This window comes from Protopterus annectens, chromosome 9.part0 (genome assembly GCF_019279795.1).
Source record: "Protopterus annectens isolate FY-2018-M chromosome 9.part0, PAN1.0, whole genome shotgun sequence".
Lineage (NCBI taxonomy): Eukaryota > Metazoa > Chordata > Ceratodontiformes > Protopteridae > Protopterus > Protopterus annectens.
The window spans coordinates 402,130,552-402,146,945 of record NC_056743.1 but is presented as its reverse complement, the minus strand read 5'-3'; the positions used below and the strand labels follow the sequence as shown (position 1 = coordinate 402,146,945).

At 42.1% G+C, this 16,394-nt stretch overlaps 1 protein-coding gene across 2 annotated transcripts in view; it reads left to right on the top strand.

Annotated features, from left to right (window-relative positions):
* The window catches only part of CCAR2 (cell cycle and apoptosis regulator 2), a 2,452,621-nt gene that overhangs the window by 2,184,739 nt on the left and 251,488 nt on the right, over positions 1–16,394 (top strand). The window lies entirely within an intron of this gene.

Here is a 16,394-nt window from a genome sequence, read left to right as displayed (position 1 = left end):
GTCTCCTGCATGTATCTACAATAGTTGCAGTTGTAACACTTTGACATCCCTGGATTGCAAGTTGTAGGTCTATCTTTGTGTTCCAATAAGGCTTTAAGGTTTTTTCCTTTCCTAAAGACCACCTTAGGGCGTTCACCTATTTTACTTAAAATAGACGGATGTAATTTAAATATACCCCAATTTTTCTCCAATATGTTTACACAAAAGTGACTATCCTTACTGAAAGTAGTTATAAAGCTTGCTGTGTTATTAGAGTTAGAGTTAGAAACCAATACCATTTGGCAAGCTTCTTCTGGTTCACTGACACAATTATCCCCTATCATAGTAGGGGAAGGTGCAGAAAGTAAAGCGTCCTTTACTGGCAGTAACGGATGATAAAAACTGTTTCTTCTCTTCTCCATCACTTCGTATATTAATGCATCTAATAGTTGTTCTGGGTAACCTCGATGTAAAAACATACTCTTAAGAGTAAAACACTTTTCCTGAAATTCATGATCCAAGCTAACCATCCTGGCTGCTCTAACGAGTTTACCCTTGACCACAGATTTTTTCTGATACTGTGGATGGCTGCTTGAAAAATGAAGGAACGTGTTTGAGTATGTTTTCTTTCAAAATATGTTAGCTGTAAAACAGTTCATAAGATGATTTTTACTTAAAAAAACATTGAGGTATGCTATACTTTGTGTCAAAAGTAGCCGTGAAAGTTAGAAAATTAGTAGTACTATTGATGTAATGTAAAACTAATTTACTAACATCATCATTTCCATTTAAGAGGATAAAAATGTCATCCAGGAATCTGGTATAGAAGATACACCTGTCAAAAAACTCATTTTTAAAAATATACTCAGATTCCCAATAAATCATTACCAAGTTAGCTATACTTCCACCACAAGGGGACCCCATGGCTACCCTGGCCTTCTGTACCAGATACACTACAGATGTACTGTAACAGTAGCAAATGAGCAAACTGATTTAAACAAATTAACCAATAAAAAGCTAAAAACTGAGCCCCGTTCCAGCAGTCTTCGATCAGACAAGTTCTAACTGCACACTCCTGCCACTAGGGTGCAGGGGAACCTTTTCCAACAAAAGATGGTCTGGATTAGTGCTCAAGTTATACAAACAAAGCTAGATTCTGCAGGTCTGAATTTAGAGTATGCTACAGCAAACAAGGCGTACCAATTTCAGAAAGAAACAGTTCAAATAAGCAGGCACAAACTCCTAGCTCAGAAGGGCAGAATCTACCCTCTCCTCCCACAAGAGTACATACCACACCTTCTTAATATAAAATAACTGGCCCGAAGCTCAAGTGCTTAAACCAGAACAAATGCACTTTTAGAATAACAGACACTAAGCCTTCAATAAGCAACTTCCAACTTAGAAGGATGTAAGCTACCTGTCCTGCCACAACAGTGCAGACCACAAATCTTCTTAAAACAACTGGTCTGAAGCCCAAGTGCTTCAACCAAAGGCAGAATAATAGTTACAATTTAATCAGGCTACTAACGAGCAGTAATAAATGCAGCAGAATAAAGGCAATTAAGTACTTTTAAGAACAAGCGGCAAAAGTAAAATAAAGTAGGAAGAAACACAAATGCAGTAAAAGCAGCTGAATAAAGTGCAGGTTTTTTATATATATATAACAATAGAAAATGAGCAAACTGATTTAAACAAATGACACAATTAACCAGTAAAAAAGCTTAAAACTGAGCCCTGTTCCAACAGTCTTCAACCAAACAAGTTCTAACTGCACACTCCTGCCACTAGGGTGCAAGGGAACCTTCTCCAAAAAAGATGGCATGGATTAGTGCTCAAGTTATGCAAACGAAGCTATATTCAGGATGTCTTAATCTAGTCTATGCTACAGCAAACAAGGTGCACAGTTTCAGAAAGAAACAGTTCAAATAAGCAGGCGCAAACTCCTAGCTCAGAAGGACAGAATCTAGCCTCTCCTCCCGCAAGAGTGCAGACCACAAACCTTCTTAATGAAAAATAACTGGCCTGAAGCCCAAGTGCTTTAACCAGAACTAATACACTTTTAGAATAACAGACACCGAGTCTTCAGTCAGCAATTCCCAACTTAGAAGGATGTAAGCTACCTGTCATGCCACAATAGTGCAGACCACAAACCTTCTTAATGTAAAACAACTGGTCTGGAGCCCAAGTGCTTAAACCAAAAGGCTTAGAAAAACAGTCACAATTTAATCAGGCTACCACCAAGCAGTAATAAATGGAGCAGAATAAATACAATTTAGTACTTTTAAGAAGATGCAAACGCAAAATAAAGTGCATTTTTTGTTTTAGTAAAGTGCAAGGAGAGAGGAAGAAGGAGCAGAAGAAAAATTCAAGGTTAAGAACCTAAGTGGGTTGGCCTTCTCAAATGTTCTCTCTGTATTAAGTAGAGTGAACACCAGACTGGGAGGAGTGTCCCCAGATCAGATTTACAGTAGGGGTGGGCAACTGCAAAGCCACCAACTATGACAACACCACAAGAATGGGGGGGCAGTTTCAGGACAGATGAGAAACAGAAAATAATGCCAGAAAATATGTAAAGTAATTTAGTCAGGCAAAATTAAGACAATGCAGAACTCTGAAAGGTTAAAATGCCAAGAAATATACTTATCATTCAGCGATATATTTCCAGATTGTTTGAGAATCACACTTCAGCCCGAACATCAGGAGTTTCCAACAGTGTATGCAGGAATTTACAAACAGTAACTATTTTTAAATCAGCAAGCCTTGAAGCAATCATATAACACAAATGCTGTTAGACCTGTTTTATAAACTTCACACAGGAAAGGGGGGAAGCAGCTTCAGGACAGATGAAAAACAGAAAATGCCAGAAAATATATAAAATAATTCAGGCAAAATTAAGACAATGCAGAACTCTGAAAGGTTAAAATGCCAAGAAATATACCTATCAATCAGCGATATACTTCAGATTGTTTGAGAATCACACTTCAGCCAGAACACCAGGAGTTTCAAACAGTCGGACTTTCCTTGTAAACAAATGTTAAATAAATACGCACACACACACACATATATATATATACATATATATATATATATATATATATATATGTACACACACACACACACACACACACACACACACACACACACACACACACACCATAGACCATCTCAAATTTGACCTACATGTCAACAAAACCATACAAGACCATCAATAAGAAGCTCGGCTCACTGTATAGAAACAAGACATTTTTAACCCCACTGGCCAGGACTGTAGTTGCCCGATCACACCTACTCTCTACTCTTTTATATGCCTCTCCTTTACTCTCAAGCCTCAACAAATCCGAACTAGGTAAGCTGTCTCATAGCTACAGTCATATAGCCAGATTTGCCACTGGCTCCACCTATAGAACCCACCACTGCCAGGACCTTAAACAACTAGAGTGGCTAGAACTGCCCAACTTAATTAATTTCAATCAACTCTTAATAGCTCACAAAATTCTGTACTACCCTGAGGATACCCCCTCACTTAAAAATATAATTAAGCCATATAGCAACCAGAGATCTCTACGGTCAGCCGATAAACTACTGGTCCAAACCCACAAAGCTAATAACTCTGCTGGTGAATCCCTGTTTGCCAACTTTGTCGGCAAAACCTGGAATTTGTTGCCAAACTAACCCTTCAGTCCTCCAAAAGTCTCTTCAAAAAAAACCTCAAACAATATCTCAGAGAATTGGCTATGCCCATGTACCAACCCTGATTAGCTGTAAACTGATAGCAATAATCTGAAATTATCATAACATGTAAGTACGTCACCAAGCTATGTTTCTAATCTGAAGTCTCTTACTTTTAATTGTCTGTCCATGAGAATTGAGTCCCTACTTGGGGACACTACTAAGCCATTGTATATAATCACTTTGTTTTTATAAATGTTTCTTAACTTCTGTGTAATCCATTGTATATAATCACCTTTTTATTATTGTTTCCCAACTTCTGTGTATATAATCACCTTTTTATTATTGTTTCCTAACCTCTGTGTATATAATCACCTTTTTATTATTGTTTCCCAACTTCTGTGTATATAATCACCTTTTTATTATTGTTTCCTAACTTCTGTGTATATAATCACCTTTTTACCCTAACTTCTGTGTATATAATCACCTTTTTATTATTGTGTCCTAACTTCTGTGTATATAATCACCTTTTTATTATTGTGTCCTAACCTCTGTGTATATAATCACCTTTTTATTATTGTTTCCTAACTTCTGTGTATATAATCACCTTTTTATTATTGTTTCCTAACTTCTGTGTATATAATCACCTTTTTATTATTGTTTCCTAACTTCTGTGTATATAATCACCTTTTTATTGTGTCCTAACTTCTGTGTATATAATCACCTTTTTATTATTGTTTCCTAACTTCTGTGTATATAATCACCTTTTTATTATTGTTTCCTAACTTCTGTGTATGTAATCACCTTTTTATTATTGTGTCCTAACTTCTGTGTATATAATTACCTTATTATTGTTTCCTAACCTCTGTGTATATAATCACCTTTTTATTATTGTTTCCTAACTTCTGTGTATATAATCACCTTATTATTGTTTCCTAACCTCTGTGTATGTAATCACCTTTTTATTATTGTGTCCTAACTTCTGTGTGTATAATCACCTTTTTATTATTGTTTCCTAACTTCTGTGTATATAATCACCTTTTTATTATTGTGTCCTAACTTCTGTGTATAATCACCTTTTTATTATTGTTTCCTAACTTCTGTGTGTATAATCACCTTTTTATTATTGTTTCCTGACTTCTATGTATATATATTCACCTTTTTATTATTGTGTCCTAACTTCTGTGTGTATAATCACCTTTTTATTATTGTTTCCTGACTTCTGTGTATATAATCACCTTTTTATTATTGTGTCCTAACTTCTGTGTATATAATCACCTTTTTATTATTGTTTCCTGACTTCTATGTATATAATCACCTTTTTAATATGGTTTCCTCACTTCTGTGTAATCTATGTAAGTATGACTATGTGGAGCTTTTCTCCCCGGGCCTCCGCTGAAAATGGACATGTATCCAGTCGGACTATCCCAGTAAACAAATGCAAAATAGACAAACATGCACACACACGTGTGTGTGTACAATTTAACAAGAATGTATATGTGTGTGTGTGTGTGTGTGTGTGTGTGTGTGTGTGTGTATATGTATATATATATATATATATATATATATATATATATATATATACACACACACATATATATACGCAGACAGGCACATATGTATGTATATACATGCACACACACACACACATATATATATATATATATATATTATATGTAATATATATTTACGCAAACACATTTTATATATATATGTATTTATATATATATACACAGACACACACAAACATGTGTGCGTGTGTGTATATATATGTATATATATATATATATATATATATATATATATATATATATATATATATATGTGCGTGTGTTTGTGTCTGTTGGATGCTGTCGCTTCTTCCATGACATCAGGTTGCCATGGGTATAAAACAGGCAGCTGACACCATATCAGTCTTTCTTTCCGAGGAGGAGCCCGAAGCAGAAGCAGTTTGCAAGTGCTGGTCGGCCACTACCTGAAATTTTCGTTTTCGAGTTTATAATCTTGAAGTCTTCTAAAGCTTATTACCACGTTGGGGATCCTTTTTTCTTGCTCTAACCGATGTCAGAAAAAGTAACTCACAGCGATTTTCATTCTTACTGCGTCACCTGTTTAGGCCCAGACCATGACGTCCCTCGCTGTCAGTTTTGTGCCTTAACGCCCGAACCATTCGTCGTCAGGCTATGTTTGTCACTAAATTCTTTCGCTGTCATTCTCCGTATTCTGAAATGGCTTTGATAAGCCATCTGACTACTGATGTTCCGAAAAAAATGTAAAGATAAAGACAGAGACAGATCGCATAGGTCCAAAACTGCCGACGACACTTCTGTTAAGCTAGCCGCCAGTCCGCCGATACTCAGTGAGGCGCCTTTGCATCCCCTGATGCCCGCTTCTATGGATTCGCAGTCTGGTATGCCGCAAGATACTTCTTCGACTATGGAACCTGCGGATGTCTCTACCTGGGATGGGTCCGGAGCTGCTGTGCAGGCACTGGCTTCTGAGGGTGTATTCCGTCCTACCGATGTTCAAATCAAACCGACTTCTTCGTTTTTAGCCAAAACTACCATGTTTCTTAGGCCCAGAGTACACACTACGCCTCGAAAACCAACGACCAAAGCGCATGCTCAAGCTCTCATGCCACAAAAACAAATGCTTACAATGGCTGAAGACCTTATTACCCTAATTAGGGGAAGCCAGCCTTCCCCTGCTAAGAGATAAAGAATTGAGTTTCCTTCTGATTCTACAGACCAGGAGTCCGATGACTGACCCTTCTGATTATCAGGACATGCCCCTATCAGCCTATGAGGATTCAGATGCAGAGAAATCCATTCCCTCTGCCTCCCCTCCAGAAGATTTTTCTGTTGGTGAAACCTTGCATACTTTAAGAGCATTTCCAATGGGAATGCCAAGACTACCCTTAGTCCAAAGAGAGACTCAAAGAATTTTTAGAGTTGCCTCAGCACAGGCCTCTAGCTATACCCATTGTCCTGGATGTTGTAGATGATGTTTTTATGGAATCCAGTCTTACTCCAGATACATTACCCCCGGCCCTTAGGAAACCTGACAGGCACTACAGAGTACCTGATTCCCACAAATTTCTCTTCAAGAATTCTACTGCAGATCCAGAGACCATTTCCCAGGGACCTAAAGGTATTAAGGCTACTACAGCCAAAAATCCTACCCCTTCGGACAGCGATCCCAGAGCTTTAGACAGATGGGGGTAAGAAGAGATATACCTCTGCAACTCTTGCCATCAGGGCATTGAATTGCTAGTTTCACATGTTGAAATACCAGCAACATATTATGGAGCTAATAAAACAAAAAGTGATGTTATTTCCAGATAGTGCAGAAAATAAAGATTTACAAGAGCTAATGCATTCTGCAAACCAAGTTAGTAAGCATACTTTGCAGTGTGGCTTTGATGCCCTAGAAGCATCTTGCAGGGCAGCAGTTACTGGATTTGTACTGAGAAGATATGCTTGGCTAAAGGAACAAACCTTGCCAGATCATGTCAAATCCAAATTACTAGATGCTCCTTTAAATAAAGACTGTTTGCTTGGCACCAAAGCAGAAGTTGTTCTTAAAAAGATGGAAGAAAAAGCTAAATCTATGCAAACTGTCAGAGTTCTTACAAGTGCAACCACCTAGATTCAATAGGCATTGGCCTTCAAAAAACTGGTCCTTTCCAGCCCCTCCCAGGCCTTCCCAGACCAGACCCAGGGGAAACAGGCCACCCAGACTACAGTCTCAGGGTATGCACAGATGTAAACAATGGATTGCCCCCACCCCAAAAACAGGGAGTGGAAAGCCACCCCGATGTCCTTCAAGGATGCATCTGCAGTCATAACAAATGGGTTGTCCTGCCGTCAGGCAGCCCTTCGGTCGGCCGGATTCCAAAGTCTGGGTCCGGCTTCGGCTGATGTCGCACTTCACCCGACGTCATCTCTGCTGGTCTTCGGGTATAAAGGCATCAGCCGACGCCATTTTCCTCAGTCTTTCTTGCCGCGTGGCGCCCAAAGCAGAAGCTGTTCGCAAGTGCCGGTCGGTCAGATCCAGAGATTACTACTACCGAATACTACTTCGAAGACTTCTAAAAAGCTAAGTATCCCGTTGGGGACTCTTTCTTGCCTCAGCCGATGTCAGAAAAAGTCAATAACTGTTTAACTTGTGGGAAACAAATACCTCATAAAGATTTCCACTCTTACTGCCTGCCTTGCTTAGGCCCAGACCACGACGTAGCAGCTTGTTCGGCCTGTGCTTCTTCAACCGACGAACGCTTAGGCGCCGGTCGGAGTTTGCTGAACAGTTTTTCGCTCAGATTTTGCGTACATTATGCCGCCGGATCCTCCGACTACCCAAATTGTTAAAAACGCAAAGAAAAAGACCGACACTCGCGGTCCGCGGTTTCGCCGAAACCACGGTTAAGCAAGCATGAGTGTCTCGGTTTCGCCGAAACCGAAACCCGGTCAATCTTCAGCCGAATCCACGACTACTACTGAGGCTCCTGCTACCTTAGTTGAATCGGCCTCAGAAGTTCTGCCTACTACTGTGGTTCCTAGTGATTTATCAGACACCATTCCTTTGGATGTCTCTACCCCAGCACGTGGTGCTGCTAGGCCTCCTGGAGCCATGTCTATTAAGGCCTTTGCCAGGGCTAAAGCAGCCAAAACTGTTAAATCAGTGCCTGTTAAGCCCCCCTCACACAGGCCCACTTCTAGTTCACAAATGCTTACTCTGGCAGAGGATTTAATATCCTTAATTAGGGGATCCCAATCTCACCCAGACAGGGCGTCTCAGCCCCAGAAAAGAGACCTAGAGCAGAGCCCCCCGAGCCAGTGTCCTCTGATGATTCTTCGGATGACTCAGACATTACAGATCAGCCAGAGGCTCACTTTTCTACTTATGAAGATTCCGATGCTGAAGAATCCATTCCATCTGCCTCTCCACCAGAGGAATTTTCCTTTGGGGAAACCTTACATGCCATGAGAGAACAATTCCAATGGCAGGGACAAGATTTCTCAGATTCAAGAAAAAGGCTTAGGACATTTCTGCACTTACCACAACATAGGCCCTTAGCTATACCTCCAGTACTGCCTGTTGTGGATGATGCATTTAATGATGTTTGCACTGCTCCTGATACTTTACCTCCAGCCCCTGCCAAACCAGATAGATTTTACAGGGTGCCAGACACTCATCACCACCTTTACAAGGCCCCACTTGCAGATCCTGAGACTATATCCCAGGGGCCTAAGGCAGTAGCCTCGACCTCAGCAAAAAACCCTACTCCTTCTGAAAGGGAATCCAGGTCCTTAGAGAGATGGGGGAAAAAAGTTTACACCTCTGCTACTCTCTCAGCTAGAGCTTTAAACTGTCAGTTTCATATGATCCAATACCAAGAGTTTATGCTTGATCAGTTAACTAAGAAGCTGTCCACTGATGATTCCTTAGATAAGAAATATGTTTAGAAATGGTGAATAACATTCAGCAGGTTAGTAACCATTCTTTAAAATGTGGCTATGATGCACTGGAGGCTTCATTTAGATCAGCCATGACTGGCACAGTGATAAGAAGGCATGCATGGTTGAAAGAACAGGTCTTGCCGGATCATGTTAAAGCAAAGCTGTTAGATGCTCCTATGGATAAAGCCAGTCTATTTGGTACACCTGCTCAGCAAGTAATGAAGAAAATGGAAGAGAAGGCAAAATCTGTACAAACAGTTAAGGATTTCTTACAGGTTCAGCCCCAAGGTTTAGCAGGAACTGGCCTGCCAAAAATTGGTCCTTTCCAGACTCCTCAAAATCTCAGAGGCAGGAATAGACGCTCTAGAGGCAGAAATCAATCCAGAGGAGGTGCCTACAGAGGATGACAGTGGCAAGGCAATAACCGAGGCACAGACACAACCACTGCCACTGCAACAGGACAATCACAGTGACTTGGCTCTGACACCGCCTACCAGGGAGCAAATAACAGCACCTTTAGGCGGAAAGTTAGCCTTATTTTCGAAAAATTGGCACTATATCACAAAAGACAAGTGGATTTTTGCAAACCATAGACCAAGGTTACAGGTTCCACTTCCACACCTTACCAGTAAAAAGAGGAATGCCAAACCTACCTCCAAATCAAAAAACAGAAGCTCTAAAGCAGATAGCGCAATTAATAAAGATAAGAGCTGTGGAAAGAGTACCAATAACAGAACAGGGCAAAGGATTCTACTCCAGACTCTTCCTAGTACCAAGAAAAGAGAAAAGTTGGAGACCTATTCTCGACCTGTCCGTCTTAAACACATACATCATTGTCCCAAAATTCAAAATGCTGACCCTTCAGCAACTTCTTCCCATGCTGGGCAAGGAGTGTTGGCTGGTAACTCTAGATCTCAAGGAGGCATACCTGCACGTCCCCATACGACCAAATTGCAGAAGATACCTCAGATTTCTTGCAGGATCAGAGCATTATCAATTCTCAGCATTGCCCTTTGTCTTATCTACTGCGCCCAGAGTATTCACAAAATGCCTGGCATCAGTAATCGCTCACTGCAGGCTACAGGGAATCCAAATTTATCCATACCTGGACGACTGCCTGTTACAAGCGGACAACAAAAGCAAGCTGACAACAGATTTACAAAGAGTCATTTGCTTACTACAAGCCCTGGGATACACAGTCAATTTACAAAAGTCAAGACTGATACCATCCCAAACAAGAACATTCTTGGGTGCGGAATTGGACACAGCAAAACAAATGGCATTCCTAACTGCAGAAAAACAAAACAACTCCCTCTTTACTTCTTGGCATTAACAAAGCAGAACAAACTAACAGCAAGAAAAGTACTGCAGGCCTTGGGCTTCATGGCATCATGCATAATCTTGGTCCCACATGCCAGACTGCATATGAGAAAGCTACAGTGGTACCTAAAGAATTTATGGTCTCAACACAGGCACAGCTTAGAAACCGAAATCCCACTAATCCCATGCCTGAAACAGGAGTTCCTATGGTGGGCTCAAGCATGCCAGTCAAACCCAGGCTTGCCCTTCCACAACTTTCAAGCAAGCCAAACCATCACAACGGACGCCTCAGACCTAGGCTGGGGGCACATGTTGGACAAATGCATACAAGGATTGTGGACTCCAGACCAGCTGCACCTGCACATAAACCAAAAAGAAATGCTGGCAGTAAAACTAGCAATCCAGAAATTCAGACCATTCCTCAAAGAAGGCCATTTAATGATAAGGACAGACAACACCACAGTCATGTGGTACATCAACAAACAGGGAGGCACTCATTCATACCCCTATGCAGAATGACTCTGGACCTTTGGAATATGGCTCTGAGCTACAACATCCAGTTACAGGCAGTATTTGTGCCGGAAAAGAAAACACCCTAGCAGACATGTTAAGCAGTACCACTCGGATGCTCACGAATGGATGCTACACCCGGACATCTTCAAGGCCATCACAAAGAAATGGGGAATGCCACAAATAGACCTATTCGCATCCCCACTCAATCACCAGCTCAAAAATTCTGCACAAGGACATACCACCCACTTGCATGGAAGGTGGACTCTCTATCCTTCAGTTGGAAAGGCCTGACAGCATATGCATTTCCACCTCTTCCTTTGATGCACAAGGTACTACTGAAAATCAAAGAGGAACCGCCAAGAATAATCCTGATAGCTCCCAATTGGCCAAGAGAACACTGGTATCCATTGCTGAGGATCATGTCTCAGGGGAGAATGTGGTCAATACCCTGATGCCTTTGATGTTAACTCAGAACAACTACAACATCATGCACCCAAACCTAAAAACCTTGCAACTGACTGCCTGGAACATCACATAGCAGCAACTAACCCAGACCTATCCCAAAGGGTTAAAGACATTATCCTTGAAGCCCGCAGACCTTCAACAAGAAGGAACTATGCAGGAAAATGGAAAGGATTTGTCATTTGGAGTACTGAAAGAGGAAAAGATGTGTCGAACATAGATATTGCTAACATCCTGGAGTACTTGGCAGAGCTTCTACATACAGGCCTGTCCTATTCCTCCATCAAGATACATGCATCAGCTATTTCAGCAGAATACAGCTTCGATCCACCTGTCTTTTCGCATCCTCTACTCAGGCAGTTCCTCAGAGGGATCAAGAATGTAAAACCTCCTAGGAAACCACCATTACCAGCATGGGACTTGAACTTTGTGCTAGAAAAATTGACACTCCCTCCATTTGAACCAGCAGCAACAGCAGATCTTCAACACCTATCATGGAAAACTGCTTTCCTACTGACAATTACTTCAGCAAGGAGGGTTTCGGAACTACAGGCCTTAATTGGCAGTACAACCCTTCCTAATCTTCCATCAAGATAGGGTGTCCATGAGAACTAATCCTACATTTATGCCCAAGGTGGTATCCAGAGTGTCTTTAAACCAGGCAATCCACCTACCTACCTTCTTTCCCAATCCACAGAACAGGGGGGAAAGACTGCTGCATACCTTGGATGTACATAGACAGTTACGCTACTACCTGGACAGAACCAAAGGTGCCAGAAAAACTGACCAGCTTTTGGTAGCCTATGCAACAGGAAGGGAAGGAAAAGCAATTTCCAAACAGACAATCTCCAAATGGATAGGAAATTGCATAAGATTCTGTTACTCCTACCACGGAAAACCAATTCCACAGAACATAAGACCTCATTCTACAAGGGCTACAGCTACTACCACAGCTTTCTTATGAGGAGTGGTAACCAAGGACATTATTGAGGCGGCTACTTGGACCTCCGTGCACACATTTGCCAAGCATTATAATTTACCTCTATACTCTAGATCCCGAGCAGGGTTTGCCACTGCTGTACTGCAAGGGATCCTAACTACACCATAATTCTTCTTCCTCCTCCCCTAGTTTGGCTATGGTATTCTACCCATTTGTTATGACTGCAGATGCATCCTTGAAGGACATAGTACAGTTTTGTACCTACCATAAATGTAGATGTCCGAACAGGATAGCATCTGCAGTCAGGATTACCCACCCTCCTTCCCCTCTGTGGTACTCCTAGGGTATCTACCCATCTAATAGCTAGCTGGGGGGGAGTCTCTTATGGTGTATTTGTTTGTATATATGTACATACATGCTTATTTTTTGTGTTTGCCTTCTACTATTTTGGAAACATTGGCATTTATCCAAAATTTAGCTTTCCTAGAGGGCAACTGGCATCTGGGGCAAGAAACACTGAGGAAAATGGCGTCTGCTGATGCCTTTATACCCGAAGACCAGCAGAGATGACGTCGGGTGAAGTGCGACATCAGCCGAAGCCGGACCCAGACTTTGGAATCCGGCCGACCGAAGGGCTGCCTGACGACAGGACAACCCATTTGTTATGACTGCAGATGCTATCCTGTTCGGACATCTACATTTATGGTAGGTACAAAACTACTTTATGGAAAAAGTTCACAGTGACTTTTCAGTTATCCTTCCCAGCCCTGCCCATTTACTTGTGCCCCTAGGAGGAAAACTTGCCCTTCATGCAAAAAAATGGATGTCTATTACTCAGGATTGATGGGTCCTAAATGTTGTATCCCAGTGGTACAAATTCTACTTCCATACACTGCCAACCCCAAGCGGGTTTCCAGACCTTCCTCCAAACCAGTGGGCAGAGGCTCAAAAGCAAGTACTTTCTCTGCTCAGTATCAGAGCTATTCAGCCTGTTCCAGTAGAACAAAGGGGTCAGGGTTTTTATTCCAGCCTTTCCCTGGTACCCAGAAAAGAGGGCTGTTGGTGCCCAATCCTGGATCTTTCAATTCTCAATACCTTTCTGGTTGTCCCAAAATTCAAGATGCTTACCATGCAACAGATTCTACCTATGCTAACCAAGGATGCCTGGTTAGTCACTCTAGACTTAAAAGAAGCTTATGGAATCATGCAGGAATAATCCACGTTTCAGGGCACGCTGCATCCACTATCTGTTCTCTGCACTTCCCTTTGGCTTATCTACTGCGCCTAGAGTATTCACAGAGTGCCTGGCTCCAGCCATTGCAGGCAGAGAAATATCCAAATTTTCCCACCATCAACAAAAAGAAATAACTGGTACCCAGTCAAAAGGTTGTATTCCTGGGAGCAAGCTTGGACACAACTTCCAGATGACATTTCTCACTTCAGATAAACAGGTCTATCTGACAAACTACTTCAAACAAATGGCCACCAGAACCCAGCTATCTGCAAGAAAAATACTGCAAGCCCTAGGGTTCATGACCTTATGTATTCTGCTAATTCCATATGCAAGACTGCATATGAGGAAACTTCAATGGTACTTAAAAAGTCGTTGGTGCCAACATTCTCAGTACCTGGAAACAGTCATTCCTATCATAGGTTGGTACTGGGCTATCTGCCCGAAGGCATATATTAGCCCAGCCACGTTGTGTGGTATTCACCACCCCTTTAGTAGTTCCCTAGACCCTTGTACTAGCAGCTAGTACCCTTGCCTAAGGGCAGAGTTCCTTTGGTGGGCAGAAGCATGCAACCACAACAAGGGACTGCTTTTCACTCAACCCCTCGTCGCCCAAACCCTGACAACAGATGCATCAGACTACGCATGGGGGGCTCACATGGCAGGCAAATGCATTCAGGGCCACTGTAGCCCAGGGCAGATTCTCCTACACATCAGTCAAAAAGCGATGCTAGCTGTACAGAATGCTCAGTCAGCCTTCAAATACCTAATCCTTCCAGGACAACTGCTTATAAAAACAGAACACCACAGTTATGTGGTACATAAGCAAGGGGGAACCCATTCTTACCCATTCTGTAGGTTAGCCATGGCCCTGTGGAACACAGCCTTGAGCAACCAAGTGTATGTACAAGCTCAATTCCTGCCAGGCAAACAAAATTCACTGGCAGACGACTTAAGCAGTAATCTCCTAGAACCACACGAGTGGAAATTGAAGCCCAACACCTTCAACCTTCTGATCCAGAGGTGGGAGACACCAGAGGTGGATCTCTTTGCCTCCCCCGAGAACCACCAGTTAAGCAAATACTGCACCAGGAACCCTCCCAGTATGGCCTGGAAGGTGGATGCCCTATCCTTTCAATGGGAAAACCTCTCATTCTATGCCTTTCCCCCTCTGCCTGTTCTCTTGAGTACTACTCAAGATAAGACAGGACAGGCCAAGGGCAATTCTTATTGCCCCAGACTATGCACGCCAGCACTGGTACCCACTTTTATGCAGCCTGACAACAGTGCCACCCTGGCACCTTCACCAGACCCCTACCCTGCTGTGTCAGCAGGAGGGGACAGATTTTGCATCCACAATTGCAAACCCTAAGGTGCTGGACGTCATTCTTGAAGCCAGAAGGCCTTGTACTAGGATGTCCTGTGCTGAAAAGTGGAAAATATATTGATCTTGGAATCAGTCTCAAGAGAAGGACAAAGCAGTGCCCTCCTTACCTCTAATCCTGGATTACCTAGCAGAGCTACTCCACAGAGCCCTATCCATGTTCATCATGTTTCACTGTTGCAGTCATTTCACTTATCCTGCTGGCAGGCTACCCGCAGTCGGCCTGATTGTTTACCAGGAAATTCCAAGTGGAAGCAGGTCCATTTTCAGCGGATGCCCGGGGAGAAAAGCTCCACATCATGTACATGATAGAGATACAAAGTTGCAGCAATACTAAACAGCATTACAGGTTGTTGGCTTTAATACAGTAACAAGATGTTGATTATCAGCAGTATATACAGAAAATGTTGCAAGTTAAGATAGTTTCTTGTTTATAATATTAGTAACAAAGTTGTCAGACAAGATCTTAAAGTATGTAAAGACAACTAGCTAATTCTGACTGTGCTTAGTAGTGGCGGTAGTATAGTTGGGTTAAGAGTCAGGGGGGGGGGTAAGGGGGGGGTGTTAGTCTGGATTAGAACAAGGACAAAGCCAGTGCAAATTTTAGTGGAATTTGAGCGCAGTCTTGAAAAGGCTGCTGGAAGGTAGAGTAGTTATAGAGGATGGAAGATTGTTCCAAAGTTTAGATATGGTACATGAAAATATGGCTTCTCCTGTGGAGTTTTTGGGTTTAATAACAGTGAGTTAATTTTTGTTGCTTGATCTTAGGGGCCTAGTGGAGTGATAGGGTTGGAGAAGGGTTTGAAGGGAGGGGATGTTAAGGGGTTGGTTAATAAGTTTATGAGCGAGGGTGAGTTGATTAAAGTGAAGGGGTTTTGGGAGTTCTAGCCAGTTTAGTTCTTTTAGGGAGATACAATGATGGCTGTGGTAAGAGGTTCCAGTGGCAAGTTTAGCAATTTTGTTGTAACAAGCATCCAGCTTGTGTAGGTCTGTCTGTCTAAGGTTGGTAAGTATGGGGGATGCATAGAGTAGGGTGGAGATTAGCTGGGAATTGGCTATGGAGATTCTAGCCGCCTTGGTTAGGAATTGGCAGCTACAATATAATGCACAAAGTTTCTTGTGAACTTTTTTTTATTGTGAGAGATATGTGGGTGTCAAATCTAAGTTTGTCATCTATATTTCCACACCGAGTAATTTTGTGTGTTCTGATGGAGAGATGATGTTATTGTCTTTGGCGAGAATGTTGAAGTGGGGGTGTTTTGGGTGGCTTTGGAAGGTTAGAACAGGAGAAGTTTTGTCTTATTTGGGTTGAGTAGGAGCTGAGCATTGGAAAGCCAGCTTTTTACAGAAGAGAATGATTCCTGTGTGATTTGTTGTGGTTCTTGTGTGGGGGAAGAGCAGATGAGAGTAGAGTCATCTGCGTACTGTGTAAGAGAT